Source organism: Erinaceus europaeus, chromosome 5, assembly GCF_950295315.1.
Source record: "Erinaceus europaeus chromosome 5, mEriEur2.1, whole genome shotgun sequence".
Lineage (NCBI taxonomy): Eukaryota > Metazoa > Chordata > Mammalia > Eulipotyphla > Erinaceidae > Erinaceus > Erinaceus europaeus.
This window is the reverse complement of record NC_080166.1, coordinates 73,011,897-73,027,631: the sequence shown is the minus strand read 5'-3', so window position 1 is coordinate 73,027,631 and position 15,735 is coordinate 73,011,897. Positions and strand designations below refer to the sequence as shown.

The 15,735-nt window shown below is 38.0% G+C and overlaps 1 pseudogene; it reads left to right on the top strand.

Annotated features, from left to right (window-relative positions):
• Positions 1–12,073, top strand: part of LOC103115475 (Y-box-binding protein 1-like) — a 43,257-nt pseudogene extending 31,184 nt beyond the window's left edge.
• Positions 12,074–15,735: the final 3,662 nt, after the last annotated feature.

Genomic DNA, 15,735 nt, shown 5'->3' with positions numbered 1-15,735 from the left:
TGGAGATGGTAACTGTGGCTCACTGAGTTGGAGAAAATGAGAAGAGAGGAATTAAGATACCATGGCCATTGAACTGGTGGGAGGTAGAGATTTTGACTATAAGCAGACCCTAATATCAGTAAAATCCTAGAAGGATGTTATGTGCTAAGGTGCTGACAGAGACTGAGGACTGAAAGCAAGTACAGGGGAGTTATGATGAGTAAGATAGCAACTCTAATGTTAGAGGCCTGCTTCCCTCTTGCACAGTTCAGAGATGACACCACTACCTGGAGGTGCAGACCAAGAACAACCCTATTTGCATAAATGATTGAGAAGGGGAAATTATATAGGTGACCAGAGAAAAGTAAACATGGAACATAAATAATTAACAATAGAGATAGGACAAATAACTGGAACCAGGATGTCCTATATCTCAATATGTTCTACTTGTAAGTATATAAATATGCTTACAAATATATTTATCATATTTATGATTTTATCATAATGCAAATGTGTAAACAAGGACTTTATAAATTATTTTGTTTTAAGATCTTTTTTCAGTCAGAATCATCTTTACAAGTAATACAAATTTATTTTTTTCATGTTTATTTTTAATTCCAGCAACATGCATTTCTTTGAAGTTAACTATCTGCTTTCACATGTACATAAGACAGCTATGTGAAAGAAGATATTTACAGAGGTACTACAATGAGCCCAGAGAGTTCAAAATATGCTTCTATATAAAGTCAGCATTTGTTCAAAGATAGTGAAAAATCACAGTTTACAGTATACATATATATATATAAGTTTGTTACACTACATTTAACTATACTGTAAAATCTTACAACCAAATAATTTATAAAGTCCTTATTTACGCATTTGCATTATGATAAAATTAAACGTCACATTCTGTAAATTAGTGAATATTGTTTTCTTCACTGTATAGGACAAAGATGTTTTTCATAGAATGGCATTCTCATTAGGCAAGTTTGAGAATTTCATTACTAGTCATATAGCTTAGAGTGGAAAGAAACCATGTAAATGAAAAACGTCAGTTTTTCACAATGGCATGTAGGTGACTTTTAAAGTTTTATATTGCATAAGGGAAATTCATTTTTAAAAGGTCCATTTATTGTTGTTGACATTTGTTTTATTACTACATGTTGATATTAGTAAATATGTTTGTAGTTATATTGCCTATTCTCAATTTTGTGAACATTATGTCTCGGATACTTGCTTTAGAATGTTGGATAAAGAGGGGAGTCAGGAGGTAGTGCAGTGGGTTAAGCACAAGTGGTGCAAAGCACAAGGACCGGCTTAAGGATCCTAGTTTGAGCCTCGGCTCCACACCTGCTGGGGAGTTGCTTCACAGACGATGAAGGAGGTCTGCAGGTGTCTATCTTTCTCTCCCCCTCTCTGTCTTCCCTCCTCTCTCCATTTCTCTCTGTCCTATCCAACAATGACGACAACAATAATAACTACAACAATAAAACAAGGGCAACAAAAGGGAATAAATAAATAAATATTAAAAAAAGAATGTTGGATAAAGTTAAGGAATATGTTGAAACTTTTATTTATCATTTGACTATCTGAAAACATTGCTATACTGTGTAGAAAAAAAATGAAGAAATAAGTATGATCGATATTTTACTGATGGACACATAGGTGAATACAATTCATGCACATTACAAGATGACTTTATAATAGGGTTTATTGAGGTGTCATGTTGCTAAGAAATGTACCTTTAACGTGTTATAAATGTGCATATAAACATTGAGAGCTGTTCTGAAAAATAAATGTGTCGGTATTTCCTGCAAATTGTACAACTCAAAATGTAATTGAAAATAAAAGGTAAATGTAACTCACCAGGTTAAAATATGTACCTAGTGCTCATACTTACAGGTAACAACTGTAAAAGTTACTCAGAGTAGATTTCAATCATTTTTAGGAAAACTAATTTTATTTAATGTAATTCTTGTTTCTAATTTCTTTGTTCAGAATGAAATCTCTAGGTAACATTATTTTTTAATGACTTCAATATCATCTTGACATCAAATGATGGTTGTGGGTATATGAGCATTTTTATAATGCCAGAATTTTAATATTTTAATTGTGAATTCTTAATAACATGAATTCATTTTTTGTGCTCACTCTGACATCTTTTCTTTTACAAGGGCATATATAGTTTTATTTTAAGCAGAACAAGAGTCAGTATTTATTCTCTTAAAATTACCATTTGTTTCATTTTTGTGCCTTTTGTGAAAGGTGTTTGATAAATTGAGAAAACTCAGTTTGTTCTAGTACTTTATTAGGAAGAGAAAAATAACTGAATTTTTTTTGAATTGTGCATTTTTGAAGACTTCTTTTACAAGCCATCTAAAAATATAGCAAAACTAAAATTCTGTGGGAAATCCCATTCTTTCACACTTTACTGCCTCATATTTTCTACTATACAGGACAGCTACCATGTCTTTGCAAAACCCTCAATTTCTACAAAACACAAAACAGCAAATATTTTGCCATAAAATGACCATATGAATCACTAGCTTAAAAATTCTGTGTTTATATGTCACTTTGTATATAGCCATAAAACTTTCTATAAACAAAGAGTAAGTTTCCAAGAGAAGAAAATAAAGTTTTCTCTTTATCTTCTTTTGCTCAGCTTCAATTTCCATACCCAGTCTTATTTTTTTCTTTTCACTCAGTCTTGTTCTTTTTTATTAGTGATTTAATAATGAGTAACAAGATTGTAGGATAAGAGGGGTACAATTCCATACAATTTCCATCCACTACCAGAGTTCTGTATCCCATCCTCTCCCTCTCCATTGGAAGTTTCCCTATTCTTTATCCCTTTGGGAATATGGACAAAAGATTTTTTTTTTTTTTGCCTCCAGGGTTATTGCTGGGGCTCTAGTGCCTGCACCGCGAATCCACTGCTCCTGGAGGTCTTTTTTTCCCCCTTTTGTTGCCCTTGTTGTTTTATTGTTGTAGTTATTATTGTTGTCATCATTGTTGTTAGATAGGACAGAGAGAAATGGAGAGAGGAGGAGAAGACAGAGAGGGGGAGAGAAAGATAGACACCTGTAGACCTGCTTCATTGCCTGTGAAGCGACTCCCCTGCTGGTGGGAGCCAGGGGCTTGAACTGGGATCCTTATGCCGGTCCTTGCACTTTGCGACATGTGTGCTTAACCTGCTGAGCTACCGCCCAGACCCCGAACCAAAGATCTTTATGGGGTGCAGAAGGTGGAAGGTCTGGCTTCTGTAATTGCTTTTCTGTTGGACATGGGAATTGGCAGGTTGATCCATACCCCCAGCTTGTTTCTGTCTTTTCCTAGTTGGGTAGGACTCTGGGGAGGTGAGGTTCCAGGACACACTAGTGAGATCATCTGCCTACAGAAGTCAGGATGGTGTCATGGTAGCATCTGCAACTTGGTGGCTGAAAAGTGGTAAGATATAAAGTGGGACAAACTGTTTAATCATCAGGAACCTAAGGGTAAGAATATAGCAGATTTGGGGTCTTCATGCTGGAAGAAGCTAGGAAGTCTATTTTAGGTCTATTCAAGGGGCCCATGAATGAGCCTGATAGCTAACATGCAGGTGGGCTAAAATTTTTGTCTGGGAAGATGGTGTCAGAGTTGAGAACAGAACTAGAAAGTTGTATCAGGTCAGAGAGTAGCTCCCAAATATGGGGAAAGCATATAAATACTGTTAACTGCAAATTCTAATATACTTCTGCTTTCAAGTATATATTTTGCACTAGTTTATGCATAAGAGTTTGCAGTGAGTACCCCCCCTAACACTTCCTCTCCACTATTCCAAGCTTTGGGTCCATGATTGCTCAACAATTTGTTTGGCTTTGTATGTTAACTCTCTTTTCAGCCACCAGGTGCCAGCTGCCATCAGGATGCCAGCCAGGCTTCCCTGGACTGAAGACCCCACCAATGTGCCCTGGAGCCTTGCTTCCCCAGAGACACACCCTACTAGGGAAAGAGAGAGGCAGACTGGGAGTATGGATTGACCAGTCAACATCCATGTTCAGTGGGGAAGCAATTACAGAAGCCAGACCTTCCACCTTCTGCAACCCACAATGACCCTGGGTCCATGCTCCCAGAGGGATAGAGAATGGGAAAGCTATTGGGGAGGGGATGGGATATGGAGATTGGGTGGTGGGAATTGTGTGGAGTTGTACCCCTCCTACCCTATGGTTTTGTTAATTTATCCTTTCTTAAATTAAAAAAAAAAAAAAATACTGTAAAATAAATAAATACTGTAAACCCCATCGATCTGACTTAGGGCCCATGTCTATTCATATTTAGCACAGGAGGCTGGGTGTGCAACTTCTGCATTCCTGTCAGTCTGAGCTTGTGTTCCATGCTCACAGCTAGGAACATTATAGGTTACACTCATTTTAGGACCAGTCTTCCTAGAGTGGCAGAGTAAATTGACCCAGCCTCTCTTCAGAGAGTTGGGGCAGTCTCTACCAGTCTTATTTTAATGTATATGCACCCTCAAAATCAAACCTTTATCTGCTAATCAATTTATATCTAAGTTTATGATCTCTCTCATGCCTCCGGGGTTATTGCTGGGTCTCAGTGCCTGCGCTATGAATCCACTGCTCCTGGAGGCTATTTTTTCCCTTTTGTTGTCCTTGTTTATCATTGTTGTCATTATTGTTGTTTGATAGGGCAGAGAGAAATCAAGAGAGATAGGGAAGAAAGAGAAGGGGAAAGAAAGATAGACACCTGAAGACTTGCTTCACCGCTTGTGAATTGACCCCTCTGCAGGTGGGGAGCTGAGGGTTCCAACCAGGATCCTGACATCTGTCCTTGTGCTTTGCGCTATGTGCACTTAACCCGCTGCGCTACCGCCGGGCCGGCAAGTTTGTAATCTCTTATGCCAACAAAGGATGAACTACTTTTATATTGGAAAACACTCATATTTTACAGAAATAACACTATATTATATTATTTTTTCTTTTTAAAAATATTTTTATTATCTTTTAATTATTTATTTATTGGATAGAGACAACCAGAAGTTGAGAGGAAGGAGGAGGGGGGAGAGAAAGAGACCTGCAACACTGCTTCACCACTTGTGAAGCTTTTGTCCTGCAGGTGGTGACTGGAGACTCGAACCCGGGTTCTTGTGCACTGTAATGCGTACACTCAACCAGGTGCGCCACCTCCTGGTCCTTTTATTCTTTATTATTGTCAACAGTGTTGTTGCTGGGCCTTTTACTATCGCTGTGAATCCATTGCTCCTGGAGGCCACTTTTTCCTTCTCCCTTCCTTTCTTTCTCTCTCTCACTCACTATTCTCTCTCTTCCTTCCCTCCTTCCTTTCTTTTTTTCCATTCTTTTTTTCTTCCTTCCTTTCTTTCATTTTATTTGATAGGACAGAGAGAAATTGAGAGAAAGGCAGACACTTGCAGTGCCCTGAACTGGGTGCACCACTGATTGGTCATTATATAAATTTCACATATGCATTTACACATACTGTGTTAATATTTTATTTTTATTTTTATATCTTTTAAAAAAATTACTTTTTATTATCTCTATTGGATACAGACACCTGGAAATCGAGAGGGAAGGGGGAGATAGAGAATGAGAGAGACATAGAGACACCTACAGCACTGCTTCAACACTTATGAAGCTTTCCCCTGCAGGTGGGGACCGGGGATTTGAACCCAGGTCCTTGTGCATTGTAGCATATGTGCTCAATCAGGTAATCCACCACCTAGACCCTTAGTATACTATTTTATACTACATGAATTTCACCACTAAACTAAACTAGTGCTTGCCTTTGTCTGATATATTATTCTCTCTTGTCTATATTTTTCTACCAAATAATCTGTCACTCTGTCTCAGTTGTCTCCACCTTTTCATCAGTTGGGATCATTACAGGGTCAATACACATAAAATTTTAATTTGTTAGGTCATTAAAGTATACATATATATGACAATGTGTTTACAATTTACATAGCTCTTGCTAAGATATATTTTTATTTTGCTTTTGAAATTACTTCTTATACATCACAATAATAATTTTAGCAATGCTGAATAATTTTAGAACAATATATATATTTGTGGATATATGTATTTCATGTGATCTGAAGAGAAACCAGAGTATCTTATATATATATATATTTCATTTCAACAAGTTGCTTCAAGTTACTTGCCAATTAGCAAACATGAGGTAAAATTCCAAAATTCAAATAATACCCAGAAGAACTGTTATTTAAATTAGTTAATTTATTTTCAATGTTAATTTTTTATTACAGAACACAGAAACATCTTTTTAAAAACTTTTGTTTATTTGTTTATGATTTGCATGTCTCAAGTCCTGTGGTCCTAGCTTTGTTCCCTGACATTAATGTAAGCCAGAGAGGAATGGTGCTCTTTACCTCCCCTCATAAAAATAAATCAATAAATCTTAAAAAGAGTAAAGGTATTTTGTTACTAACATTTATATGTATTTTCTGGAACATTTTCAATTAGACAGTATCTACAGTATAATAGTAGAGACTTGATTATATAACAATCCGTGAAAAAAATCCAAATGTCAGGGCTGGGTGGTGGCATACCTGGTTGAGCGCACATGTTACAATGAGCAAGGGCCTGGACTTGATCCCCTGGTTCCCACCTGCAGAGGCAAAACTTTGTGAGTGGTGAAGCAGTGCTGATTTCTCTGTCTCTGTCCCTGTCTACCTCCCCTTTTCCTCTCATTTTCTGGCTGTCTCTATCCAATAAATAAATAAAGATAATTAAAAAAATTAAATAGAAGAAAATTCAAATGTCCAGAAATTCGTGTGTGTGTGAGTGTGTGTGTGTGTGTGTGTGTGTGTGTGTGTGTGTAAGAAGTATTCTAAGAGATTTTAATGGAAACTCAGAATTTTTTTTTCTGCTAAGACTTGGCTTCTGAATAATTACACCACTCTAGGTGAGCATACACACACTATTTCTTCCAGATATGGTGTAAGAGACAGAGAAGGAGGGGAAGAGAGGGAGAGAGAGAGGAAAGGAGGAGGAAAAGATAAAGAGGAGGAGGAGGAGGAAGAAGAAGAAGAAGAAACACCAAGGTATTACTTATGAAACTTTCCCTTTGCATGGTGCTACTATGTTTGCTGGGACTTGGACCTGGGTCTTCATGCCTGGTAAAGTGTGCATTCCAACAGATGAACTATCTCTAGGCCTCACTCATTTGAGTGAGTATCTATGAGTATACATTTTAACTCATTCAAAATTCTTGTTCTGGAAATTAGATACTTGAGTGTGTAAACCTGAAAGATTTTTTGACAAATAAAGTCTATGTATAAAATGAGTTGACAAGGAAGCCAAGTAAACTTATCAGATACATAGACAGGTCTAGTTGAAAATATATGTGTTTACAAGTAATCAAAATATTCTAATAATATAAAGGATTAACACTAGTCAGTAGAATGTCAACAAATAGATCAGAGAAAGTTTGTTAATCTATTAGGATAAATATGGAATACCTAAAATGCCTGTAACACAGAAGTTCTTTTTGGAAATAACTTTCTCTTTCTTTCTTTCTTTCTTTCTTTCTTCCTTTCTTTCTTTCTTTTTCTTCCTTTCTTTCCTTCTTTGCTTCTTTCTTTCTTTCCCTTTCTTTCCCTTCCTACCTTCCTTCCTTCCTTCCTTCCTTCCTTCCTTCCTTCCTTCCTTCCTTCCTTCCTTCCTTACCAGAACATTGCTCAGCTCTGGCTTATGGTGGTGCAGGGGATTGAACCTAGGACTTTGGAGCCTCAGGCATGAGGGTCTGTTTCCATAACCATTATACTATCTACCCCTGCCTGGAAATAATTTCTTAAACAAGCAATAAAGAATTTGCCAAAGTAAGAACTGATAACAGATATTAGGCAGTTCAGTATTCTGAACATGCATCAGTAGCCAAAAATGACAAATTGGTTGAAGAAAAACAATTAGACAGAGGGCTTATTGGGTCCCTTGGAAATTTCATTATTAAAAGCCAGAGTAATCTTTAGAAAGACTGTTGAAGAGATTTCTGTACTGCTGAAGAAAAAGGTACAGAAACCACAACAGAAGGGATGACTGTTGTTAACTACTAGTAGAATAATGTGCTTTACCACCACAGGAGAAAAAGTGGCATATACCAGTAAAAAATAGTTTCAAGATAAATGAAAATATCACATTATCAAGATAAAATAATAGTATTCAGAATTATCTTTTAAAAAGTTATTTAGAAAATGTCTGCTATTTCAACATTAATAATATTTCTGTGTAGCCTTCCTGAACTTTTTACTGGACAAAAATGAATTTGATTTAGATAAAATGTGGACAAGAAGAATCAAAGCTTTCTGAATATCTATAGTAAAGATTATAAGATGAAAACATATCAGATATTTTTTATACAAGCTTCTTGGATTTATCGGGGGAAAAACATAGTATTTACAGACTCAACATTTAGCCAATCTATTTTAGCAAAATCAAATTAAAGATTTCTAGCATTTCAGCTATCTGACATTTAGAAATACTTACTATAAGATTTTTGAATCATAAGTTGTTATTTAACAAAAAACAAATGCAATGGTTTTACTTCTATTCATAGGCTAGTAGTTCTTGAATATGCTTATCAGTTGTATAAAACAGAAGTATGCTCAGAGCGAAAATATGAATTTTAAATTTATCTTTTAAATGATTATGTAATATTTCATAGGAATTTTTGCTTAGTTATTTTAAATATAAAAGCTATTCAAAAATCTAATTTTACCTTTTTTATTTTCCCTTTTTTTGTTGCCTTTGCTTTTTTCATTGTTGTTGAAGTTATTATTGTTGTTGTTATTGATGTCATTGTTGTTAGACAGAACACAGAGAGAGAAACGGAGAGAGGAGGAGAAGACTGGGAGAGGGAGAGAAAGACACCTGCAGACCTGCTTCACCGCCTGTGACTTGAACCCTCTGCAGGTGGGGAGTCATGGGCTTGATGCCAGTCCTTGTGCTTTGTGCTACATGCGCTTACCCTGCTGCGCTACTGCCCAACTCCCCCAAAATCTAATTTTAATAATATTTATTTAAATGATTGCTTATTGCTATTAGTTCATCAATAATGCCATTGAAGTAATTATTGATATTTGGGGGAAAAATTGCATGTTAATTTGTTTTCACTAGAAAAAACTCTATGTATAGATTTCTTTTTCACCTCCTGTCACCAGCATACACACCTACATACACATATTCCAAAATATCCAGGGCAACAAAGTACTGAAATAAAACATCAAGATTATGACAATGACTTTAATATACAAGCCTCTACAGTAAAATGTTTTAGAATACCATATAATTGGTCATTTATTTATAAATTAATAAATTTTTATTAATTTATATAAACAGATGCTTGTTTAAATTTACTATGCATCTCAATAAAGTGTTTAATCTGGCAGTGTAGTATAAATAGATTGCCCCCTCCTACTTTAGAAGACAGTTTTGCTCAGAGATAGAAGATAAACACTGATCTGACAAAGCAGTCTAACCTCTCGGTAGACACAGAGGTAATTCTGGTGTGCTCAAAAACGATTTGACTCCACCACTTAAGTCTGAATAGCAAGAGATTACATTGAAAGAAGCTGTCTAGATCCTTTCATATTCTCCCGAAAATTCTAGCTGTTCTGCAAAGAACATGGCACAGAAGAAAGAAAAGTCTCAGGTGAATGAGTTCTACAGAGTTTACTTGCTTCTGAGTTAAAAAAAAAAAAAAAGACACCTACTGTGAAATACACCTACTGCGAAATAAGTTCACTAGTTGAGCTACAAACATTAAATATCTGTATTTTCTTGGGAACAGGTTATTATAAACAATCCTGTACAACTTCGGAAGTTATTCAATAATGCCTGACAGTTTTTAAAAACTCTGAAGTTTCAGTTAAGTCAAAGTATATTTATTTATTATTAAATAGCTTGATGAAACATTTTTATATGTAAATGTTTCTATTTAATCCAAAAATTCAGATACTATGTTCTATAAATAATAAAAGGAACTAAAATAAAAAGTTGGAGTAGTACTTAAGTCAGAACATTTAAAAGAATAACTGACATACTGAACAATCTTTTTTTTTTTGCCTCCAGGGTTATTGCTGGGGCTCAGTGCCTGCGCTATAAATCTACTGCTCCTGGAATTCATTTTCCCCCCCATTTTTGTTGCCCTTGTTGTTATTGCTATTGTTGTTGGATAGGGCAGAGAGAAATCGAGAGAGAGAAGACAGAGAGGGGGAGAGAAAGACTCCTGCAGACCTGCTTCACTGCTTGTGAAGCGATTTCCCTGCAGGTGCGCAGCTGGGGGCTGGAACCGCGATCCTTATGCGGATCATTGTGCTTTGTGCCATGTGCGCTTAACCCGCTACTCTACATCTGGGGCCCCTGGACAGTCTTATAAGACTTTTCCTTATGGAGAAATATAAAGGTAAAATAAAAAGTAAGAATTCAACTGGGATACATGGGGGAAGATTTGTGATTGTATGTAAAGGTTATCATGAAGAAAATAAACAGGAAAGGGGGCTGAAAAAATTGGTAAATTTAGGGAACGAATAAAAATAGTGAATAGGGGGTCGGGCGGTAGCGCAGAGGGTTAAGTGCACATGGCACAAAGTGCAAGGACCAGCGGAAGGATCCTGGTTAGAGCCCTCGGTTCTGACCTGCAGAGGGGGTCCTATCACAAGCAGTGAAGCACGTCTACAGATGTCTATCTTTCTTTCACCCTCTCTGCCTTCTCCTCGATTTCTTTATGTCCTATCCAACAACAACAGCAGCAATGACAACAACAACAACAACGATAAGCAAAGGCAACAAAAGGGGAAAAAAAGTCTTCAGGAGCAGTTGATTCGTGGTTCAGGCACTGAGCCCCAGCGATAATCCTGGAGAAAAAAAAATAGTGAATAAATATTTTAAAATTACATTCCAACCATCAAAGATTAATGAAGGGTTCGATAGGTAGCGGGAGTGGAGAGCAGGCTCCAGAGAGCCCTGAGCAGCCCCACCGCCTCTGCGGGCCTAGTTACCATTACACCCTGGGAGGAGCCGCTCTCTGGAAAAACCGCCGCTGTTGCAGCTGCTGCATCCTGCAGGTCACCATCACCGCAACCAAGAGCAGCTGGACCCAGCATCTGCCTGCCGCCCCCACCCTCAGCAGTGGCCCCAGGTAGCCTCACGTAGGCAGGGATAAGAAAGTCATCACAACGAAGGTTTTGGGAACAGTAAAATGGATCAGTGTAAGGAACAGATAATATCAAGGAACATTTTTTTTTAAAAATTATCTTTAGCTATTTATTTTATAGAGACAGCCAGAAATCGAGAGGGAAGTGGGTGATAGAGAGCGAGAGAGACACCTGCAACCCTGCTTCACACTTGTGAAGATTTCCCCCTGCAGGTGGGGACCAGTGGTTCAAACCCAGGTCCTTGCACATTGTAACAAGCACCCGGCTCCAGGAAGATGCATAGAGGCATTTGTGCACCAAACTGCCATAAAGAATAACTCCAGGAAGTACCTTCTCAGTGTAGGAGATGGAGAGTGTGGAGTTTGATTTTGTTGCAGGAGAAAAGGGTGTGGAGGCAGCGAGTGTTACAAGTCCTGGTCGAGTTCCTGTGCAAGGCAGCAGATTGCAACTATTATGGACGCTATCCACATCGCAGGGGTCCCCCACGCAATTCCCAGCAGAATTACCAAAATAGTGAGAGTGGGGAAAAGAATTAGGCATCAGAGAATGCTCCCGAAGGACAGGTCCAACAATGCAGGCGAAATTTCCCACCTTACTACATGTGGAGACCCTATGGGTGTCCACCACAGTATTCTAGCCCTCTGCTGCAGGGAGAAGTGATGGAGGGTGCAGGCAAACAAAGGTAGGCCAGTGAGACAGCACACAGATCAGGGATGTAGGCCATGATTCTACAGGGGCCCTCCTTGCCAAAGATAGCCCAGAGAGGATGGCAATGAAGAAGATAAGGAAAATCAAGGAGATGAGGTCCAAGGTCAGCAGTCACCTCAACGTCAATATCGTTGTAACTTCAATTACCCACGCAGATGCCCAGAAAACCCTAAACCACAAGATGGCAAAGAGACTAAGTAGTCAATCCACCAGCTGAGAATTCACACACACACACACACACACACACACACACACCACCCCCGCTTGTGTTTTCTCTTCTGGTCTTGTTTTTCAACTTCTGCCTGAGAGTGAGATCATCCCATATTCATCCTTCTGTTTCTGACTTATTTATTTCACTTAACATGAATTTTTAAAAAATATTTATTTTATTTATTTATTCCCTTTGTTGCCCTTGTTGTTTTATTGTTGTAGTTATTATTGTTGTTGGATAGGACAGAGAGAAATGGAGAGAGGAGGGGAAGGCAGAGAGGAAGAAGGAGAGAAAGATAGACACCTGCAGACCTGCTTCACCGCCTGTGAAGCGACTCCCCTGCAGATGGGGAGCCGGGGCTCGAACCGGGATCCTTATGCCGGTCCTTGTGCTTTGCGCCACCTGCGCTTAACCCTCTGCTCTACAGCCCGACTCCCAACATGAATTTTTCAAGGTCCATCCAGATTGGTTGAAAATGGTGAAGTCACCATTTTTTATAACTGAGTAGTATTCCATTGTGTGTATATATATAGACCACAACTTGCTCAGCCACTCATCTGTTGTTGGACTCCTGTGTTGCTTCCAGGTTTTGGTTATTACAAATTGTGCTGCTAAGAACATATGTGTACATAGATCTTTTTGGATGGGTGTGTTGAGTTCCTTAGGATATATCCCAAGGAGAGGAATTGCAGGATCATAGGGTAGGTCCATTTCTAGCCTTGTGAGAGTTCTCCAGACTGTTCGCCACAGAGGTTGGACCAATTGACATTCCCACCAGCAGTGCAGGAGGGTTCCTTTGCCCCCACACCCTCCCTCTCCAGCATTTGCTGCAATTACCTTTTCTGATGTATGATATTCTCACAAGAGTGAAGTGGTATCTCATTGTTGTCTTTACTTGCATTTCTCTGACAGTCAGAGACTTGGAGCATTTTTTCATGTGTTTCTTGGCCTTTTGGATCTCTTCTGTGGTGCATATTCTGTCCATGTCCTCTCCCCATTTTTGGATGGGGTTATTTTTTTTATATATATATTTCATGAAAATAAACAGGCATTTGTTTGTTTGCTTGCTTATGCAAAGATTATTGCTGTCTCTGTACAACTCCATTGGTCCTGGTGGCTAGTTTTTGTTTGTTTCCTTTCTTTTCTTTTTTTAAAAAATATTTTTATTATCTTTATTAGATACAGCCAGAAAGTTATTTGTTTTCTTGTTGTTGAGTTTGGCAAGCTCTTTATATATTTTGGTTATTAAGCTCTTGTCTGTCTTTAACCTTAATCATAAAGAAAGAAAGAATGGAAGAAAGCGGCCCCAGGGGTCCTCATGGTCTGGTCCTGGAGGCAGCTGCCTTTACCACCTCTCATTGGAGTTAGCAGGAAAACCTGTGGCCAGAAGCCACCTGGACTACAGCCTGGGCCTAAGACACCCATCAATGGAATTTCAAGAAGTAAAACCTGTGCCCAGAAGCCAAACAGAGTCATCAACTAATAAGTTGGCTTAGCAAGCTGGAGCTTCATAAGTCTAAAAACCATGGAAGTCAAAGTTTACAGTGGTGCTGGGGATTGAACCTAGGACATCAGAGCCTCAGGGATGAAAGTCTTTTGCATAACCATTAAGCTATCTCCCCAGCCCAAACACACATGATATTATATTTTTCCCATTTTATTGGGAGTTTAATGGTTCACAGTACAGATGTTGTCATAAAGGTACAGTTTTTCATCTCCTTCTGATAGGTAGCCATAAAACACTCTAGCCCCTAACTTAGGACCATTTCCATCATCATACATCAAGAACCCAAGGCCCTCCTCACTTTGTCCCAACCCTACTTCTCCAGAGTCTTTTGTTTTGGTGCAAAGCCCTACTCAGTCCAAGTTTCACTTTGACACACATAGCTTTATAGGTAAATACATGTATGGATATTATCATTTTAACTACTTAGCTATCATTAATTATTCAGCAATTGGGTTAATATGAGACACATTACCATATGTGACACAGATAAAGAAACTAGGATGAGGAATATGGGCCTCATATAATGTCCTATCATGTAAGAACACATAATCATTCTTTGTATTAGTTTTTAGATCACAAAGAATTGGGAGTAGCAGTATTTTAAAGTCAGAAATTCTTTTTTTAGTTTCCCTTTTGTTGCCCCTTTTTTAATTGTTGTAGTTATTATTGTTGTTGTTATTGATGTCACCATTGTTAGGACAGAGAGAAATGGAGAGAGGAGGGGAAGACAGAGATGGGGAGAGAAAGATAGATACCTGCAGACCTGCTTCACCGCCTGTGAAGCAACTCCCCTGCAAGTGGGGAGGCAGGTCCTTGCGCTTTGCACCACATGTGCTTAACTCGCTGCTACCGCCTGACTCCTAAGTCAGAAATTCTTAGATTCAGAATGGTTATTTAGTGCAAATATTTTCTGCAAATACATATACCTTATGTAATGTAGTGGTATGCCCAAAGGGTCTGTAATCAAATTTATTGTTATTTCTCCAGAGTGATGAATGAATATTCATAGCAAATAGGATAAATAAGGTCTTTAAATAATATATCAGTTCACATTGGGCTACCAAGTGAGTTTGCACCAAACTTTGAACAAGTTTTTAGTTCCATTAAACTCCATAATGTGAAATGAGGTGTTTCTATTTCAATTTGTTTTGAGGTTTTCATTTCCCAGCTCTTCCTGATGTGCCAAGAAGTCCTTACACTTGTAGAAAGAGATAACATGAAGGTGTAGTGTTGACTCTTATCTGAAACCTCATGGCGATAAGAAAGATGCGCATAGGGAGGAAAATGGTTCCTTCACAGCATCATTGTGTACTCTCCAGATGAATAAAACATAACCATGTCACTGGATGTGGAGTTGTAAAACAGTTCCCTGTAGTAAAGCTTTTTAGAAGCTTTTGGTTTGCATGAAAACCTTGCTCCTGACCTCTGTTCTCTGAGCCCTTGTTAATGGTAATGCTTATTATTTATCTCAAGGTCTGATGACATAGCAGCAATTATTTGTAGTGTTGATACACTTAGGATTGTAGATACTTTCATAATTTTATGATTATGTGAGCAAGGTGCACACAGGGTACATTTTTCCTGGACTTCAGGTAGACAATTTCCATTAGCAATAGGCCAAACATAAATGGTGATTTACAGTTGGAGAAAATATTTTTGGCAGTGACTCATAAATGTTTCTCTTTCAAAAAGGAAGCAGATGTCTAACTGTTAATGTCAACACTCATAAAATAAAAATAGGAAATATTATGCAGGTACAGTAAAGTGAAAAAGGATAGAGAAATAATCTTTAAAACCTCCTACCCAAACTTCTAGATATTCTTAAAATAATGACTGAAGACAAATGACTTCTTTTTATCAGACTATAAGAAATAAGCCTCACACATTTGGTTAATGAAGTAAATTTACTTACTTATTTTTTTTCCCATGGACATTTTTAATAGCTAAGTCCTCCAATCTCAAAAACAAACAATACCTCTCTGTCTGGGAATGGAAAAGGGATTTCCACATGGTTCACAGGATGTTCGAGGTCACATGGGCTGCTTTTAATAGCTGAGTAGTATCCTATTGTGTATATAGACCACTACTTAGCTATTCATCTGTTGTTGGATACCCGTGTTGCTTCTAGGTTTTGGCCATTACAAA